Consider the following 20,748-nt stretch of genomic DNA (forward strand, 5'->3'; position numbering starts at 1 on the left):
AGGTAATGGGGATGAATTTAAGTGTCCATCAGTGGATGAACAGATAAAGAAAATGTGTTGTTCGCACACAGAAGAATAGTATCCAGCCATTTAAAAGTAAAAGGAAATCCTACCAGTCATAGAAGCATGAATGAACCTAGAGGTCATTACGTTAAGCGAACTAAACCAGGAAAGAGAAGTTCATACTGCGAATCTCCCTTGGATATATATTTTAAAAGTCCAGGTCTTAACAGCAGAGAGTCGAATGGTGGCTGTTAGAGTGTGGGGTTCAGTACTATCCAGTAACGGTGTGTATATGGCCGGTGAGGGACACTGGTGGAAATTCATCTGGCTAGGAGGAGTGAGTCCAAGAGACTGTAATTGTTCCTATGCCTAGTTAACAACAATCCAACATACACTTGAAAGTTGCTGGAATAGCGGATGTTAGGTGTTCTTGCTATGAAAAAGTTAAGTACACTAGGTCCTAATATGTCAACTAGCTTGATTTAGCTATTTCATGATGTGTATCAAAACAGGTGAGGCATTGTAAATATATACATTTTGACAATTAAAACTAATAAATCAGCTGAAACATCTTTATGCAAACTTTAAAAACTTCCATTAAAACTATTTAATCTTTAAAATGTTTTCCATCATTGTCATGGTTTGCATATTCTTAAGGGATAAGTACATAGTGCGCGCGCACGCGCGCAAACACACACACAGAGACACTCCCAACCAACAACTTGCAGTGTCATTTTTCACCAGTAGAGGGCAGTGGAGGACCACATTTTGTAGCGCCTAGCTTGAGCGCTTGAAGATAATCTCTCCAATTTAGCCAGGGCTCAAGTGAGTAACGAACACTCTTATCTTTCATAGCCTCATCATTAGGTCAAAGACTCCTTGTTCCCAAAGGCCACTGTGTTCCCTTATCTTCCTATATCCATCAAACTTGGAAAGCAAAAGGCACTGAAGTCAAGATAACCCAGCCCGGCCGGGTCTGTTCAAAATATGTGTAGACGCAGGGTTCTGCAGAGCCTCCAGAGTTCTCCAGTTTAATCTGTGGAACAACCTGACTCACACTTGGACGACTCCTCCCTCCTTTCCATGCACACACCGCTCCTTAGAAAATCTCCCTCCAGGGGTTGGGGATTTAGCTCAGTGGTAGAGCGCTTGCCTAGGAAGCGCAAGACCTGGGTTCCATCCCCAGCTCTGAAAAAAAAAAAAAAAAGAACCAAAAAAAAAAAAAAAAGAAAGAAAGAAAGAAAATCTCCCTCCCATTCTTCGTGCCCTTTGTGATAATCAAGGTTTATGAATATCGTCACCTCCTGCTCTGAAAGAGCGTACCCCTAAACGGGGAACTGCGTCTCTCGCTCCGATCGCGGGGTGGGGTGCCCCCAGGAATCACGAGTAGCCATTCTTGATGTAACAGCAAGAGGTAGCTTTATTAACGAGATCCCGGGTCTTAGCGGGATCCCGGGTCGACACGTATCTCACACAGGAGACAGAGGAATCGACCCCGAGCTTCCAAACTCTGGGGTTTATATAGGGGCATTCGCGCGGTTACACATGATTGGTCAATTCAAATGGTGCACAGTTACTTTCGGCGAGAAATGACATCAGCAAGGAGTATGTGTTATCTAGCAGCTCGGCAGGCAGGTAGGGTGGCTCATCTCACTCAGGGGGGTGAAGGAAGGGGAGGGGGTGGCTACGGATGGTCAGTGTCCTTGGGGCTGATAGCTGGTTTGGCAAGTCCTATCTCTGGCTCTCCCTCAGGCACGTCCCGCCCTGCACATCCGGACTCTGACAATGAGCAACCTTTATGAAACTCTAGTTCTGCACATTCGGGCTCTGACAATGAGTAACCTTTATGAAACTCTAGTTCTACAGCTCCAGCCAAGAACTGATCCAGAAGCCAGGGCAGGTGTTTGTCTGCTAGAAACCCACGGACGACAGCAGGCAGTCCAGCAGTGAGGGCATTGGGATGTCCAGGATGTAGGGCTCTGTCCCTGGAGGCTATCAGAGCCACCAGCTTCTCAGTACTGGACGATTTGAATGGCTCTCCTTTGTGGTATTTACTTTCTTTGAAAGTCTCTCTTTTTGCAACTTGCAGTTACGCATGTGAGCACAGATATGCAGCCACACTCAAAATATGCCATGCTTTTACAGAGCCCCAAGTCGCACTTAACAGTTCATCTTGAATCCTTCCAGCATGTTCTGTGTGCTGGTATCTATTTGCTCTTATCCAGGCGTCTCCACTTGGAGACGCAGATGCTCACACAGATCTAGTGCAAAGTTGCACCTTTATGGCGTTGGTTGTTGGGCCCTGTCGACCTAAAGCCTGCCAAACACAACCTACTCTGCTTGTTTTCCTAGGAACCCTGAGCAAAGAATGGCTTTTGAAGGTTTTAATGTCAGGGGGCGTGGGGGGGAAAAAGCAAAACAGGAAGGATTGTTACAACATGGAAAATAATTCAAAACTCAATTTTTAGTATTCACGTGTGAAATTTGATTCAAATATCATTCCATTCGTCAGGAGGTGTGTTTTGAGTAGAGTCACGCGTATGGCCCTTGAAGTCATACTATCTACTGTCTGTAGCTATACTGTGTACTATTTTCTCTGGAAAAAGTATGCTAAACTCTATTGAAGAACATTAATTCATAATATTCTAACTTTATTTGGGGATGTAACGTTGTGTGTGTTCTGAGTATAAAGAAGAATTCTGAGGAGAAGGTTGCAGCAGATATGCCTTATAAATATGATTTAAATAAAGAGGTTGGTTTATTTTGTAGTTTTGGTCCAAAACCATATGGAAAATGTCTTGGCAAAGGTTAATGAGATACGGTATTTAGAATTGAACAGCTTACCACTGTCGTGACCCCAGAGTTGCTCCAAATTCCACTAATAAAATGTTCACAGGAGCATGCAGCGTCGAAGTAGTTGTGATCAGAACACTTTAAAGCAAATTTTATTTTTAATCATGTGTATACATGTGTCCGTATGTGCACATGAGTGTATATGCCTATAGGAGGCAGAAGAGGGTGGCAGATCCCTGAAGATAAAGTTACAGGTGGTTAGAAGCAGTCTGGCACGAGGTGCTGCGAACCAAGCTCAGTCTATCTACAAGAACAGCATATGTTTATAATTGCTGAGTCATCGTTTTAGCCTTCTTCACACCCTCCTAAAATGATTAAAAAAAAAAAAAACATGAAAACTTTGATTGTATAAGTAAGAGCTGCTTTTGTGTAACAGTTTTCTCAGAGATAGAAACATTCTATCCTGCAGGGAATCTCCTTAAGGAAGGTAAACAACTTTAAATAGCTTCAGGAAGTCCATGAAACCTATCAGATTCACTAAGCTCCTTCCCCCAACCCCCAGTAGGCAAACCAAGCTCTAAAAATGACTATCAGATGAGGTCAGCTGCAAAGAAGACTCTGAGAAGAGACCAGCTGCCTGGAAGCGTGTTAGAACAACTGAGACACTTGGAAGGGACAATTTCCAATGGGTTGTGCTACCTAGAAACTGGGCAGTTTGCTCCAAGTTCCCAGCTTATGTGAGCTGTCACCCACTCTGGGGTGGGCTTTGGTGATGCAGCTGTCTTTAAGTCATTTCTGCTCCTGTTAATAACCCCTCACCCCTATTCCTGTAAGTAATCCCAATAAAACTCGTGGTTAACCAAGTTGGACTTTGGTGGTATCCGTACTTTGGTTTGTTGCAGGCTCCTAACTCTGGCCGTCTCAAGCATGGCAAGAGTGGTGAGCACGGCAGACATGGCTATGGCAGGCCTTGCCCTTCCTCCATTCCCTCTGCTTTGATAAAAAAAAAATTAGATTACATTCCTAAAGCCAACCCTCAAGGTCTGTTCCCTATTGGGCCACTTCCTCCTGAAGTTGACTGCCAAGGTCCAGCTATCGAAGTATTCAAGTCCAGCAATCAAAAGTCCCCTTTGGCTCACCTAATTACCATACCCAATTAAAGTCAAACCTCACCCTAACATGGGATTTCCCCCGTATCTTTATAAACTGCCATTTGCCTATGGGCCATGTCTGTCTCCTCTCTATCCAGACAGTCCTTCGTTCCTCAAGGGCAAATATTCTTTCCCCTCTACCTTGTTCCTTTCCCCTTCCCTCTCATCTTCTCTCTTCCGTCTTTGTCTGCTATCCATGTCCTCTGTAGCAAATCTCCTTTGTCTGAGAACTTGGTCTTGGGGGTCCTGAGATGATGCCGATCCCTTACACACGCGCACACACACACACACACACTCACACACATAGACACACAGACACAGACTCACACACACACACTCACACACATAGACACACAAACACAGACTCACACACATACACATACACACACAGACACAGACTCACACATACACACATATATACACAGACACACACAGACACAGACTCACACACACATACACACATATACACAGACACACACAGACACAGACTCACACTTACACACATACACACATATATACACAGACACACACACATACACATGCACACACAGACACACACTCACACACATAGACACACAGACACACACTCACACACATACACACATATACACAGACACACACAGACACAGACTCACACTTACACACATACACACATATATACACAGACACACACACATACACATGCACACATATACACAGACACACACAGACACAGACTCACACTTACACACATACACACATATATACACAGACACACACACATACACATGCACACACAGACACACAGACACACACTCACACACATAGACACACAGACACACACTCACACACATACACACATATACACAGACACACACAGACACAGACTCACACTTACACACATACACACATATATACACAGACACACACACATACACATGCACACACAGACACACAGACACACACTCACACACAGACACACAGACACACACTCACACACATACACACATATACACAGACACACACAGACACAGACTCACACTTACACACATACACACATATATACACAGACACACACATACACATGCACACACAGACACACACACTCACACACATACACACATATACACAGACACACACAGACACAGACTCACACTTACACACATACACACATATATACACAGACACACACACATACACATGCACACACAGACACACACACACTCACACACATACACACATATACACAGACACACACAGACACACACAGACACAGACTCACACTTACACACATACACACATATTACACAGACACACACACATACACATGCACACACAGACACACACACACACTCACACACAGACACACACACTCACACACATACACACATATACACAGACACAGACTCACACTTACACACATACACACATATATACACAGACACACACACATACACATGCACACACAGACACACACACACAGACACACACACATAGACACACACTCACACACATACACACATATACACAGACACAGACTCACACTTACACACATACACACATATATACACAGACACACACACACATACACATGCACACACAGACACACACACACAGACACACACACATAGACACACACTCACACAAACACACACACAGTTGACATGCCAGATGGAGAAAAGAAGAGGTCACAAGAGCTGGGGACACACGAGTTGGACAAAAGATGGAAATGGTGTAACTATACTACTCGCCTGTGAAATTCCTTTAGAAAAATAGAAAATGGGGGCTGGAGAGACGGCTCAGCAGTTAAGAGCACTGACTGCTCTTCCAGAGGTCAATTCCCAGCAACAACACAGTGGCTCACAACCATCTGTAATGGGGTCTGGCACCCTCTTCTGGCCTGAAGAGAACAACTATGTATTCACATACATAAATATTTTTTTAAAAAACAGAAAATAAAAATTCTGAATATATAGTGAAAAAATCTTAGTAAGTACTGATAAATTGTCCTACAGAATATAGTAAAATTTTCTAATACCAGCAGCAATATGCACACATATGGATGGATGGATAGATGGATGGATGGATGGATAGATAGATAGAGAGATAGAGAGATAAATGGATGGATAGATACATAGAGAGATAGAGAGATAAATGGATGGATGGATAGATAGATAGATAGATAGATAGATAGATAGATAGATAGATAGATAGATAGATGGATGGACGGACAGACAGACAGACAGACAGATGTATAGATGTTCATTTCCACACTGACTTACCAACACATCGATTATCATCAATCAGTGAAGAACTTACTCAAGCATTCCTCTATCGATGAATGTTTAGGTCATGTTTATGTGTTGTTTCCAGATAATGAGCATCTTTTTATATTTATTGACCATTTTACATTTCTTACCCTACCTGTTCATACCTCCAGTCTATGGAAAGATCTTTCTTAGTCTCCTTTCGTTTCTGATTCCTATATTCCCAGTGATGGCCACTGTCCCCCCATGTTCCCAGTGATGGCCACTATTCCCCCACATTTCCACTGATGGCCACCATCCCCCTTGTTTCCAGTGATGGTCACCGTCCCCCCGTGTTTCCAGATATTTTCCTTTCACACTCTTGTGAATTACCTACTTAGTCCTTTGCCATTTCTTTTCTTCCAAGTTGCTTGTCTTATTGTTGAATTTTGAGATTTATTCTTGTTTAAGGGTCTCAAAGGGCAGCCAATTTTCAAATTGCAAACATAGTCTGATGCCGCAATCTAAATTAAACTCTTACCCAACCCAGTCCCGGGGTTAGCATATTGCCCCGTGTCTGTGTTTTACAGACAGAAAATTGCCAGACAATAAATTAGTTATCTTGTCCAGCAAAAGCCACATGCCTGCTCTTTTCTTCCTCTACATAAGCTGTTCAAAGAAGAAAAGAGATTGATCATTAAACACAGCTGCTGGTTTTATCAGGAATCAGTAACAACCTAAATCAATTGTAATTGTGTTAGTCAGGACTTCCTAGAGGTGGAGAAGGCATGGAATGAATCTCTCTAGAGAGAGATATTACAGTGGCTCACAGGCTGTGGTCCAGATAGTCCACCAATGGCTGTCTGCCCACAGAAAGTCCAAGAATCCAGTAGTTGTTCAGTCCACCAGGCTGGGTGTCTCAGCTGGTCTTCAGTAGATGCCGGAAAGAGCAGGGTGTAACGCCAGTGAAGGGATGTGTTTGCCAGTGGGATCAAACAGATAAAGAGACAGACTCCTTTCCCCATGTCCTTTCTATAGGCTGCCAGCAGGAGGTGTGGCCTAGTGGGTCTTTCCACTTCAAATGCTTTAGTTAGGAGAAACCCCTCATAGTGGGGTGTAGCCACTTGGGCTTTAGTGAATCTGAGATGTAGTCAAGGTGACAGTCAAGAATAACACAGCGCTCAACAGTGTGCTTTGAGCATGCTGTGTGTGCAGTAATGACAGTGAGTCCTTGAGATGACAGCAAAGAATTTTCCAGATACCCCTCCTGAGGAAGTAAGACCAGACTAGCTCACCAAAGGGAGAGAAGTGGTCCCCCTCCCAGGGCCATGTGCTGAAGCCCGCAGTGTGATCATATTGAATTTGGAGCTTCTAAGAGATCGTGAGGGCGATCATCAGATGATGGGATTTGGCCCCTATAAGAGGCACCAGAGAGCTTGTCCTATCTCTCCCACCTATCCCCATCCCTCTGAGATGTGAGGGAATAGGAATAAAATGATAAGAATGAACCTCTACAAGCCAGAAAGAAGATCACAACCAGAATCTGACTACTTCAAGCCTGCAAGCCACACCTTCTATGCTATTTTGTATTGTTGTGGGAGCTGATGGTAAGGCCAGATGACAGGAGATGAGATGTGTACACAGAACAGAGCTTATGGCTACATCTCAGGCAGGAGGCATAAGGAGGTCCAGAGAAGGTTCTAGCAAGCCATGAGAAGTGCAGAAAGGCACTAGATGTGCCAAGAGAACAGGCCTTAAGAAAGGTAAGAGTGAGGTTGTTGTAGGGTAAAAAGGCCTGAGCTCACTTCCGAATTGCAAAGCCCACCAAATCTGTGAGCTTTAAAAGCCAATCCACCAACCCCTGAGCTCAAAAGCCTGCCAATCCCTGGGGCTTGTCCCACATATACGTGTGTGTGTGTGTGTGTGTGTGTGTGTGTGTGTGTGTGTGTGTCTGTTTGTGTCTATGTGTGTGTGTATGTATCTGTGTGTGTGCATGTGTGTGTGTTTGTGTAATCTCCTATCTCCTGCTCAGTTCTCTGCTGCTTCTCACCTGAGCAGAGCCAGCCACTCTTTTGTGTCTCTTCCTATAAATCTCTTGTGTGACATTTGTTATGTGGAGTGACTTTGTGCTATTCCTTGGCTCCCAATGGCCAGGATACCGTTTACTTCAGAGCTGCAGCACTTCTGTCGGAGAAATCTTTCCCCACTGAGCTGTAATACTTACAGTTGGGAGACCTAGAGCTGGAGGAAAAAGGCCTTCAGTGAGGAGTGATCAGTGGAGAGAAGTGGATTATGGGAAGGCGGTATTCTTTCTTCTGTTTCTTCATCTTATGTATGTGGCTGATGGCTGGACCCTGTAAGCTCGGTCACAAGCCATGAGACTGTGGGTTGCAAAGGACACAGGAGCTCCCCAGTCAGTCCTTGAGAAAGGTCTGCAACCTGTGTTGGAGCCCAGAGAAACAGCAAACTGTGTCACCTCATCTCCCACACATATAACTACATGACTCAGATTTGACATTGAAGCCCCCAGTTCCCAATTAAGACTTCACTTCACCCAGCCCCTGCCACATCCTAATGTTTGGAGGCCAGGTCTCTCTCAGCCATCTCCTGCTGATGTCCTCTTGGGGTTGGCCTTTCCCCCCCTAAATTGATTCAAGCAAATCTCTGATTTGTGCCTTAGACACGTAACTGCAACCACAGCCATGTCTTGGATGCTCCGATGAGGGATACCTTACACAAGGCTGGCAGCAAGACCAGATGTGGCAGAATGTCCTTTGTCTTGGGAGTTTAATGCTTCCAGCCCATCGGCCTTGATTGGTATCCCTTCTCCATCCCAGGACTCCCCATCTGGTTTATTCTGTTCTGTGGCCCCCTTCCCCTCTGCTTTGGGGGTTCAAAATACGGCAGAGGCTTGAAGCCACAGCAAAGATAGCTCACACTCTGCTCCTTGGTACTGTCCCCCACCAGTCTCTCTGCACGCCTCGAGACCTCTACCAAAATGGTGTCATTTTGCTGCTTATTAAATGATGGAAACAGACACATCAACCCATCTGTCTCAATTATAAGTCAACAGAGAAAAACTCAGACTCATAATAGAGTAAATATGACAGCTGTCTCCAGGCTGCACGAAGCTGCTTGCTGGAACTCAGACATAACAAATGTCCTCTCTTCTCCCTCCTACCACATCCTCCCCACAAAGCCCATCATCTGTTGTTCCTAAGCCCCTAATGATCCCACCAATGAATAAGCAGGAAAGCTGGAGCAAGCTTCCGGGGCTATGGTAAACCCACGCTGCCTGCAGCCTGGTTTGTAATAAATGACCGGGGATCTTAGAAAAGAGCTATGCGGCATCCATTACCCAGGGCACAACTTCTTGATGTCAGCTTTTGAAAATAAATGGTTTCTAAGAGGACTCTCCTAGCTGGACAGTGGCATCCCATACCCAGCACTTGAGAGGCAGAGGTGCGTGGATCTCTGGGAGTTCAAGGCCAGCCTGGTCTACAGAGCAAGTTCCAGGACAGTCAGGGATATTACACAGAGGAACACTGTCTTGAAAACCCAGAAGAAAATAAAAGAGGGTTCTTTTTGAAAATCCCACAGAACAACGCCAAAGTCCAGTCTTGATGAACTAAGCAGAAAAGGAAACAACCCTTTATAGCTAGGCTTGCGGGCAAGTCCCTAAGGTTAGATGGTTATTGGGTCAAGCCTGGTGGGTGCAGGACACTGTGTTCGGCCAGCCATGTTTGCAAATAACTTCAAGACAAGTTAGTTGAGCCCCAGGTCCTCTGTCACCACTGTCCCAAGCAAGACACTACACTGATGACTGACAATATAGGAAGAATATAATTTTTGACCATAGCAAAGCTATGGCCCTGTTTCCATCTCTCCATTGGGATTCATGATGGGTGCAGCTTAGAGAAAATGGCCTGTCTGCCTCTACTGACGCTGCTTCACGTAGACAAGTAATTTTCCTCACACCTCAGCTTCTCCTGCCGCCCTTCGCCATTCTATTCTAGGAGAGTAGAGCGCACTGGTCAGACATCAGTTCAAAAACTCTATGCGATATGACATTGGGACTCCTCCCACAGGAGGATGCTGGTGGGCACTTCCAACAGTGGCCTCCTGTCTGCTGCAGATGCTGGGTGCCGATCTGCTATTACTAATGTGTTGCCCCCATAACCCCTAAGTGGGTAAAATATACTACCACACAGAGATCTGGGCAACAAGGCCCAAGGCAACATCTAACTGCCTTGAAAAATCATACAAAATTATACCTACTCTAAGCATTGTCACAAGCATCCTGACCAAAGATGGGGCAATTACTTTTCTGAGTTGCTTGGGCCAAGAGATTTCTTAGTGAGGAAAGAGATTCAAGTGATACAGAGTACACGACACCCACTACCCACAGGTAAACAGCTGCCAACCATTGGGAAGCACGAGACAGTCATGAGCTCAGAGTCCCAGCCCTGATTCTGTTCCCAGGTCACTCTAGGACTTCGTTCTTTTTCTGTTTTACCTTGTTCTTTGGTAGGTGAGAACACTGGCTTCCTCCGAGCAAAGGGCAGGCTGAGGCGTCCCTAATGAGAGGACCTGGCAGTACTTCATTGCAGTCCTGCATGGCACATCCTGTTCTCATTAGCCCAGTATGGTTTCTTCCCCTCAGAAACAGCGGCAGGTCACTGCAGGCAGCTCAGAGAATTATGGACACCCACGAGCCTGTTAGCTCTGTGGTCTGGGATCACACGGAAACATAGGAGATACTGTTCAACACAAAACAATACTGGAGCTCTCTTTCTTCCGGTGATCAGTAATTTGCATAGGGCAGTTTTGTTTTTTGTTTTTTGTTTTTTGTTTTTTTTAAAGCCAGGCATTATTAGCAGATTACCAAGCACAGCGGTGCTCCTCCATCAACGCCGTCACCGTGTTTTGTGAGTCAGGCATCTATGGAGAGACTCATGGCTAAAGAGCAAATGGATGGTAAGGCCTACGCCTACCCAAAAGGTGGGGAAAGTTCAGTCTCTGCCCCCCCCAACACCCCCCTCCCGTTTTTTTTTTAAACTTGTGCTGTTCTGCTCGTCATCCGGTTCCAAGTCATTTAAGGTAAGCTGATTCTTAGATAAAATTACGCCATCTTTGAATCACAACAAACTATTACTGAAAGCAACATGGACACTGCATGAGGAACTCAGTGCGGCATTCCAAATCCCACGCCCTCGCTCCAGCAGCTCGCTCTCTTGGTTCCTCCTCCTCCCTGCTCCTCCTCTTCCTCCTGCAGCCGCAGCTGCCACTGGGAGGCGAAACCGCATAAGCGCTCGCTTCCCCTGATCATTACAAAGAGGTTGAGGGCACATCTGCCACTCTGTCCCTGCTCACACGGTCAAAGACCCAGGATGGTGCGCTGTGCCCTGTCACCACAGCTGTCCCTTGGAGCAAGCTTCCAGACAACTGGAAGCAATGACAGAATTAAAAAATTTGAAAGCATTTTTGTTAAAGGCTTTCTAACGCCTGATGTTCCAAAAAGAGATCTACTTTTGCTGAGTTAGAGGGCCTAGAGATGGCTCGGAGCTAAGAGTGCACACCGCTCGCTCTCGCACGTGACCCAACTTCAGTTCCCAGCATTCACAGCAGCAGGCAAGCACCTGGCTGCTACTCAGGTTCCAAAGGATCTGCTGCCCTCTTCTGACCTCTGCCAGTACTGCACCCATGTGCACAAACCCGTACACAGAGGCACATACGAACATATAAATTGAATATAATTTTAAGTTAAATCATAATTTGACTTCTTTTTAATGCTGAGTTAGAGCAAGCAGATTCTCCTGCAGCCCTGACATGTCTTACTATTTCCTCCAAACCCTCAAGGGACTAGCAAGCTCGCATGCACTTATAGAGAAGGCTAAACAGACAAACGTGACCACCCAGAGTTCAACCCTACAGTTCCTTAGACTTGACATGGAAGAGAAACCTGCTAATTTAAACAGTCCTGCAGAGCAGAAACCCAAGAGATGTGGTAGAACTGACTGAAGATGGCTGCCCTACCCACCACTTCCGATACTGTGCTCTATCAGTGGGCTACGCAGTCTTCTGCCCCTTGTTACCTCTGAGAGATGACTTAGAAGTAGAGGCTGTCAGGTAGAAGACAGACAGAGCAGCACTCTTCCTCTTACAACTGACAACTTCCTTGCAATTATCATTAAGCCTAAACATGCATCCCCATGTCTTTGCAGCTGTCCTGATCATATAGTGTTTCTCCTACGAAAGAAGCGTGACTTAAGGCACACCCACTAAGCTCCCTCCAGTGATTCTTTTGTGAGAAAGGTCTCACTCTGTAGACCAGGTTGGCCTGGAACTCAGAGAGATCTGCCTACCTCTGCCTCCCAAGTGCTAGGATTAAAGACGCATGCCACGACCATGCCTGGTGCAATACAACATTATTAAGTCTGACATTTCAGGATGCAACCATGAGAGAAGAATTTGCTAGCATTGGCTGGAGAAGCCCTGAACACAGTCTGTGTGACTGAGCTCCTCCGAGATCAAGCTAATGGAGTTAATCCAGAACTTAAGAGGTTAAGACACTTATGTGTAAGTGCCACCTGCAACAATAATCAGGCTCAGCCATTTATAGGATGCAAATATTAGAACTCTCGGGTTCCAGCCACAGAGGAGCTTCACAGGAAAGGTTTAAAATAAATAATAAGCTTCTGACGAGAGACAGAAGCCAAGACACTGTAAGAAGGCATTTGGAAATGACTTGAGCAGATTTGTAAAAATCGAGTGGGGATGATTGAAGTGGAAGGTTGGGTGGGTGACACATTCAGTCTGCCTCACAGAGATGAAAGAAGGATGGGGGAGGGGTACGAGAGGGTCGGGAACGCTGGGAGAGTAAGACTGACGCCCTGATTATGATGAAACATGAAGACACAGAAAAGACTGTCATGGAGGAAGGCAGCCGACTACTCAATTGTCCTAGAAACAAAGACTGCTGTGCAGGGTCACCCAGACCACCCTAGGCAAGCCCTAGGTTCGTCAGAAGGCAGAGGGGAGCAAACCAACATGGGTGTTTATTGAAGCTTCCCTGGGGAAGAATAGATAGGTGAGGTAGGAAATAATAGGACAGATTAGCAGAATAATCTCCAACCACTTAGTACCTAGTAACAACTCTGAGATATTGGCCCTGAATGTAAGAGCCTCACCAGAGAGGTGACCAAGTGCGGGTTGTAGATGGGTGAGTCTGCACACATCCTAGCTGGGCTGCTCGCTGCCTCTGCACGTTGGCTAGGCCTCAAAAGGACAGTTTATCCAAGCCTAGGAAGGCCCTGAGTATATCAACCAATCAGAAAATGAACGACTACAACGTGACTAACCCTGTGTCTAAGATGAGTCTCAGTAAAGGAGGCAGAAGTAGCAGCATTTGACAGGTAAAGGCTGGCCATTTTCCAGACTCTGATAGATATAAATTTAAGATACACTCCGTGTTTCCAAAAGACAAAAAGAAAAGTGCAAACCTAAATACATTGTTAAGAAACAGAATCAGAAAGGTGAGAGATTTTTAAAGGGAGCCAGAGAAGTTCACTTTAAAGTAGTGTCAGTTTGATTCTGGCAAATTTCTCAGAGAGTGAGAGACAGAGAGAGACAGAGAGAGAGAGAGAGAGAGAGAGAGAGACAGAGACAGAGACACAGACACAGACAGAGACACAGACAGAGAGAGACAAAGAGAGACAGAGACACAGAGACACAGAGAGAGAGACAGAGAGACAGAGACACAGACAGAGAAAGACAAAGAGAGACAGAGACACAGAGAGAGAAACAGAGAGAGAGAGGAGAGGGGAGAAAAAGAGGGGAGAGAGAGAGGGAGAGAGACAGACAGACTGACTGACTGACTCTGGGTCAACTCCAAGTTCACCCTGCGTGGAGCTCACCAAAAGCACACTACAAGAAGCAGTGTATAAAGTAGACCCCTGTCCAGACCCTGACTGTCTGTACACCCACAGGACAAACCCAAACATGACCTTTGCAAAGTGAACTGACTCGGGAACCTCAGTCCACAGGAAGAAGGCCAACACTCTCTGTCAGCACCCAGCCATGTAAGTGACTCCTTTAAAACAGACGAGCATTTTCCTTAGGAGTTACACAAGGCCCAAAGCTTTATAACAGAGATTTAAGCCCCACAGACACACACACACAACTTCACCAAGAATAACTCCAGCTGGAATGGCATTCCCCCAGGAAGATAGAAGTGGATAGAAGACAGAAATGCGGTCGAGTAAGGCAACAAACACACTTGTAAATCTTGAATGCAAAAGCTGAGCTGTCCCTGGACTTAGCTGCTATGCCCATGGCTCTGACCGATTGACAGCATTCAGCCAGTGCTTGCACATGAGCGTCTTTTCTGACAGCAAGCTCTAGCAGTGGAAGACAACCCAAAGTTGTGGGCAAACCTCTCCTTCCTTCAAGAATAAGAAGCAGCTGCTTTCTAGAGGGGAAGGTGAGTAGATTCTGGACACCCTATGTAAACTTAGAGTTCCTTTTCATGGAGTGGGCCTTAGGTCCAACCAGATATTGGCAGGCTACTTCCACAAATTCTGTGCCCCCAGTACCATAGCATGTTCTGCAAACAGGACGGACTGTAGGTCAAAGGTTTTGTGGCTGATTTGGTGTCCACGTCTCTCTTTCAGCAGCCTGTACCTTCCCATCCTCAAGAGACTAGAATGTAGGGGGAGGGCTCCACATAGACACCAGCTTGGCTTCCCCATGTTCAATGGTGTGAGTGAGTGAGTGTGTGTGTGTGTGTGTGTGTATGTGTGTATGTGTGTGTGAGTATGTGTGTGAGTGTATGTGTGTATGTGTGTATATGTGTGTGTATGTGTGTGTGTGAGTGAGTGTGTGTATATGTATGTGTGAGTGTGTATGTGTATGTGTGTGTGAGTATGTGTGTGTGAGTGTGTGTGTGAGTGTGTGTATGTGTGTGAGAGTGTGTGTGTGAGTGTGTATATGTGTGAGTGTGTGTATGTGTGTGTATATGTGTGTGTGAGTGTGTGTGAATGTGTGTGTATGTGTATGTGTGTGTGAGTGTGTGTGAGTGTGTGTGTGCATGTGTGTATATGTGTGAGTGTGTATATGTGTGTATGTGTGGGTGTGAGTGTGTGTGAATGTGTGTGTATGTGTATATGTGTGTGAGTATGTGTGTATGTGTGTATGAGTGTGTGTGTGTGCATGTGTGCGAGTGTGTGTGATGAGTGTGTGTGTGAGTGTGTGTATGTGTGTATATGTGTGAGTGTGTGTATGTGTGTGTATATGTGTGTGTGAGTGTGTGTGAATGTGTGTGTATGTGTATGTGTGTGTATATGTGTGTGTGTGCATGTGTGTATATGTGTGAGTGTGTGTATATGTGTGTATGTGTGGGTGTGAGTGTGTGTGAATGTGTGTGTATGTGTATATGTGTGTGAGTATGTGTGTATGTGTGTATGAGTGTGTGTGTGCATGTGTGTGAGTGTGTGTGATGAGTGTGTGTGTGAGTGTGTGTATGTGTGTATATGTGTGAGTGTGTGTGAGTGTGTGTGTATGTGTGTATGTGTGTGTGAATGTGTGTGTATGTGTATATGTGTGTGTGAGTATGTGTGTGTGTGTGTATGTGTGTGTGTGTATGTGTATATGTGTATGTGAGTATGTGTGTGTGTATGTGTGTATATGTGTGTGTATGTGTGTGTGAATGTGTGTGTATGTGTATATGTGTATGTGAGTATGTGTGTGTGTGTGTGTGTGTGTGTGTGTGTGTGTGTGTGTGTGTGTGTGTGTGGTCCTCAGCAATAGGGCTTACTGTCAGTTGGTGGAGAGCAACCCTCTGTCCTACTGTCTGCCTGCCTTGTTTGGGGATCTGCACAGGACCCATTTGGCCACCAACTTAAGTGAATATAACCTAGTTCTGCCACAGGAAGCCACACATTGCTACAAGGGATGGCCTTGAGACTCCATGTCTCCCTTACTAGGAGTGCTCACTAGGACCACCTTTGTAGATTCCAGGAAGTTTCCACTGCACTAGGTTTCCACACTGCTCTCAAATGATCCCTGCTAATTCCAACCATCCCTCCCTGTGCTCTCTCCCTGCACCCCATCTTCCCCAACCCAATACCTGCTCCTGTTCCAACCCCCGCCAGTCTGCCCATAAAATCTATCACACTTCCCCTTCCAGGGAGATCTCTGTGTTCCCCTAGACCCATCCTCTTTACCTAACCTCTCTGGGTCTACCAACTATAATTTAGATACCATTTACTTAATAGCTAATAGTCACTTATAAGTGAGTACATACCATCATACCATACTTACCTTTCTGGGTCTAGGTTACCTCACTCAGAATGATTTTTTTCTAGTATTATTATTTGCTGGTAAAGTTCATGATGTTTTTTTTTTTTTTTTTTTTTTGGCCTGATATTGCTTGGAACCAGAGACCTAGGGTAAAACCACACAATTTGGAATTAAATAATAAGTCAGAAAATAGTGAATCAGGGAAGACACATAGATACGAGGGCTAGAGAGATATCCTGGTGGTTACGGTACTCTAGGATCTGGGTTTGATTACCAGCCCATATTCGGAGCTTACAACTGTGTCTAGCTCACATTACAGGGGTTATTGTGCCCTCTTCTATTAGTTATGTGCACTGTGCATACACAGTACATGCACATGCTGGAAAAACATTTGTCCATATAAATTTCTCTGTTCTCGTTCGTTAATGGTCATGACGATGAAGGCTGAAGTTTATTGACAGCCAACTCGGCGTTCTTACGCTTTAAGTATTTAGTGGATAAGTAACTTGAAGGCCTTAAAGAGACCTCAAACCCAGGATAGTAATCCTTCTCACCTTACCCACGGGAAAACAAAAGCACAGAACTTCCTAAGCAGACCGTTTAAGTTGCTTGCCCAAGACCGCAGTGCTAAAAGGAGTAGTTTCAAACCAACCACCTGGAGCAAGAAACGCAGCAGCATGCATTTCACAGCTAAATCCCGTTTCAAACTCCATTTCCGGAAATTACTTGGTGAGAGTATTCTACACAAACACAGAAAAACAGGGCGAGGACTCGTGGAAAATGTATTGGATTTCCTGATCTAATAAATTAAAATGGCAATCGTAATTACTGCAGATGACAGAACTTCCTGATGAAAATCAATATCTGTCCCAATGAGCAGTGTTTGACTGTTGTCGGTCTAATCAAGAGAAGCAGAAACCTGGATGACATCAGTGTCAGGGGAGTTACAGGAGCGATCTGCTTCCTGGGGCCCCAGGGACTCACTGCTCAGAGAAAAGGGCACGAAACTCGTTTGCTGCACGGTTGACTGCTGGGGAAAGATGAAGAGGCCGTCTCTTCCACTTTCCGTGTTTGTGGATCTTGTCTCCGAGGCTGAGCTAATCAGTCATCGAGGCAGTAAAATGCAATGACAAACAGATGCTATTGATTTTCTGAAGCGGCTTCATGCTGGGAGACTGGGACCTCAACTCTCCCCAGGCCTTGATTTTCAAACAAAAGCACCCAGAGTCACGGCAAGTGAGTTATTTAATTTTGTTCTAATAAAATTTTCCTATACGTCACCCAAGTCCCCTTGAGAAGTCCATACTTCTGTCTTGTCCCTTTGAGAAGTCCATGCCTCTTATGTTTCCCTCACCCTTGCTTTGGAAGCTGTCACAGTCAAAGGTCTATTGCTGTGAAGACACACCATGACCACAGCAACTCTTATAAAAGAAAACTTAATTGGGGACCGGCTTAGAGTTCATCATTATCATGATAGGAAGCGGGGCAGCATGTGGACAGACAGGGTACTAGGGTAGCTGAGAGTTCTACATTGGACCCAAAGGCAAAAGGAAGAGTGACAATGGGCTTGGCTTCAGCATCTGAAGACTTAAAGTCCAACCCCTGTGACACACTTCCTCCAACAAGACCACACCTACTCCAACAAGGCCACACCCACTCCAATAAGGCCACACCTCTTAATAGTGCTACTCTCTATGAGCCTATAGAGGTCATTTTCATTCAAACCACCACAGATGGTTAGTCTAGGCAGAGAAACCACTTAACAATTTTGACCATACATACACATACATGAAAACTGTGCTGTGCTTTTATCCCATGCATGCCCCATTTATCATTTTTAATGCCATCATTTCTTCTTGGCTGGGGCTCGTCCATTTCCCATCTCTGTGCTGGGGCCCTTTCTGCCTTGAACCTATGCAGGTCTTGTGCAAACCACCGCAGTCTCTATGAAGCTGTATGTTCGCCAGTCCTGCTGTGTCTGGAAGACACTGTTCCCATGAAGTCATCCACCACCTCTAACTGACTCTTAACCATCTTTCTTCCTCCTCTCCTCTACAGATCCCTGAGCCTTGAGGTAAGAGCTTTGGTGAAGCCATCCCATGTACGACCAAGTGCTCTAAAGTCTTTCCACACAGCTGGGGATCTCTGTGTTAATGCCCGTCTCACATGCAATCATCTTTAAAATATGACCCCTCAAAATTAAAAACATTAACACACACACACACAAAAAAAAATTGAGACTACAAAGACACAATCAACTAAATAAATAAAAAGGCAAGCCAGATAAAAGGAGAAAATATTGAAAATTATATATTGTTGCCGCTTAGCAATTGAGACAAATAACTAATTGAATAGTTAAGAAAAGAAAAGCTCCTTGTAACATTTCTCAAATAAATAACAAACCCCACCAGATATATAAATGGCTACTAATAGGAAACGATGTTCGACATCTCCAGTTAACAAGAATATATAAGTAAAATCATAATTAAATGCTACCTTGCTGTTACTTTAATAGCTGTTGTTAGTTCTAAGTCAGCAAGCTTTGACAAGGATCTGTAGAAGTTAGAAACCTCAAGGACCATTCATTGATTGGTGTCAGTCATAGGTGCCGTGGTGAAGAGAGCAGCTTAGCCGTCACTCTATGTCACTACAATTGTGGGCAGATTATAAAGTGGTGCAGCCACTTTGAAAAACTGTCCCTCGATAAGATAAACTATGCATGTGATCCAGTACTTTTTATTCTATATATACAACTAAAAGAAATTGAAATGTATATCCACATCAAAAAAAAAAAAACCTTGTATGTAAATGCATACCCTGATTATCGTGACACAACTGTAAGTTATCTGGAAAAAATGAAACTTAACTGAGAAGTTGCCTCAACAAAATAGGCTACAGACAAGTCTGTTGGGGTGTTTTCTTGATATGAGATGACCCAGGCCATGTGGGCAGTGCTGCCCTGAGTTGTATAAGAAAGCAGGCTTAGCAGGCTATGGGGAGCAAGCCAGTAGGCAGCACCCCTCCATGGCCTCTGCTTCAGTCCTGCCTCCAGAATTCATAATGTCACAAAGAGAACCCACATTGACAACACACAGTCTGGACTCTGGTCATGTGGCTTTAAGTCCTAGCTGTCAGAGGCACAGAGGTCTTTGTGCTCACAGGTAAAGACTAGGAGAAAATGGACTGTTAGGCACACCAAGTTGTTCCTGCAAGGGAAAGAATACAATACCTGTTTTCCACCTGAAGTCTGGGAGTGGTCACCTAGCCTGGTGACCTTTGTACTATCTGTGTGCTTAAAGACTTTTCTGGCACCAGATCCTCACCCGGCCCCTTAGAGAAAGCTTGTTTTTCTCAGTCAAACTATAGAATCTATCCTTATGAATTCTACAAAGAGTTTCGGCATAGTCATGTCTGATCTGCACTTAGATTCCTTTGTTCCTCACGGAGATTTATGTGTGCTTTCTTGTGAACACAGGGTTGAGTTAATTATCATCAGAATAAACAGTCGCCAAATTGTATTGCGCTTAAATATGCCTAAAACTACTAAGGGTCAGATGCCACTGGTTTAAACCGACACTGATTACTTAGTGATGTTGAACCAAACTGCCTTCTTGCCTCTGGCACACCGTCTCTTCTCAGGCTTGTGAAGGTCACAGAGACCCCCTCTGCATGCATCAAGTTGACAGAAACTACCCAGAGCACTGCCCTAAGCTGTTTTTGTCACATATCATGACCACAGGGATGAGAAAGCAAGCTAATTGTATTCTCATTTTGCCTTTATTCAATTTTTGTGAAAAAGTAATCACAATGTTAAGACTGGGAAAACTAAACAAGAAAGCAATTTTCATTACCTAGGAAAATGTTTGTCATTCAAATTTTGTTGAAATCATGTGTCCTTTTGGTTATTCAAAACAACCGTTGAAGAATCCTGAAACAAATCAAGATCTGACAATCATTGCACACCACACCCAGGACAAGTCACAGTTTTAAGGCAGTTAGCCTGAAGCTCCTACCTGTGTGGATCCAGGATGTACATATCCAGGAGGTACACGCTAATCAGGGTATGCATACGAGATTTGCATTGAAAGACCCACCCCATGAGTCTTAACTCAGAGTTGCAACAGGCTTGAACGAGCCCAGGCACGCCCAGATACCTAGGGCCGAGTCACCGTGAAAACTAACAGACCATAAAAGGAAAGGAATGCAGAACAGACCAGGAGTACCACTCACAGGCCACCTGGCAGGAAGAGATAAGCCCCCAGCCCCCGACATCCAGG

The sequence above is a fragment of the Rattus norvegicus genome, chromosome 2, assembly GCF_021556685.1.
Source record: "Rattus norvegicus strain SHRSP/BbbUtx chromosome 2, alternate assembly SHRSP_T2T, whole genome shotgun sequence".
NCBI classification, from domain to species: domain Eukaryota; kingdom Metazoa; phylum Chordata; class Mammalia; order Rodentia; family Muridae; genus Rattus; species Rattus norvegicus.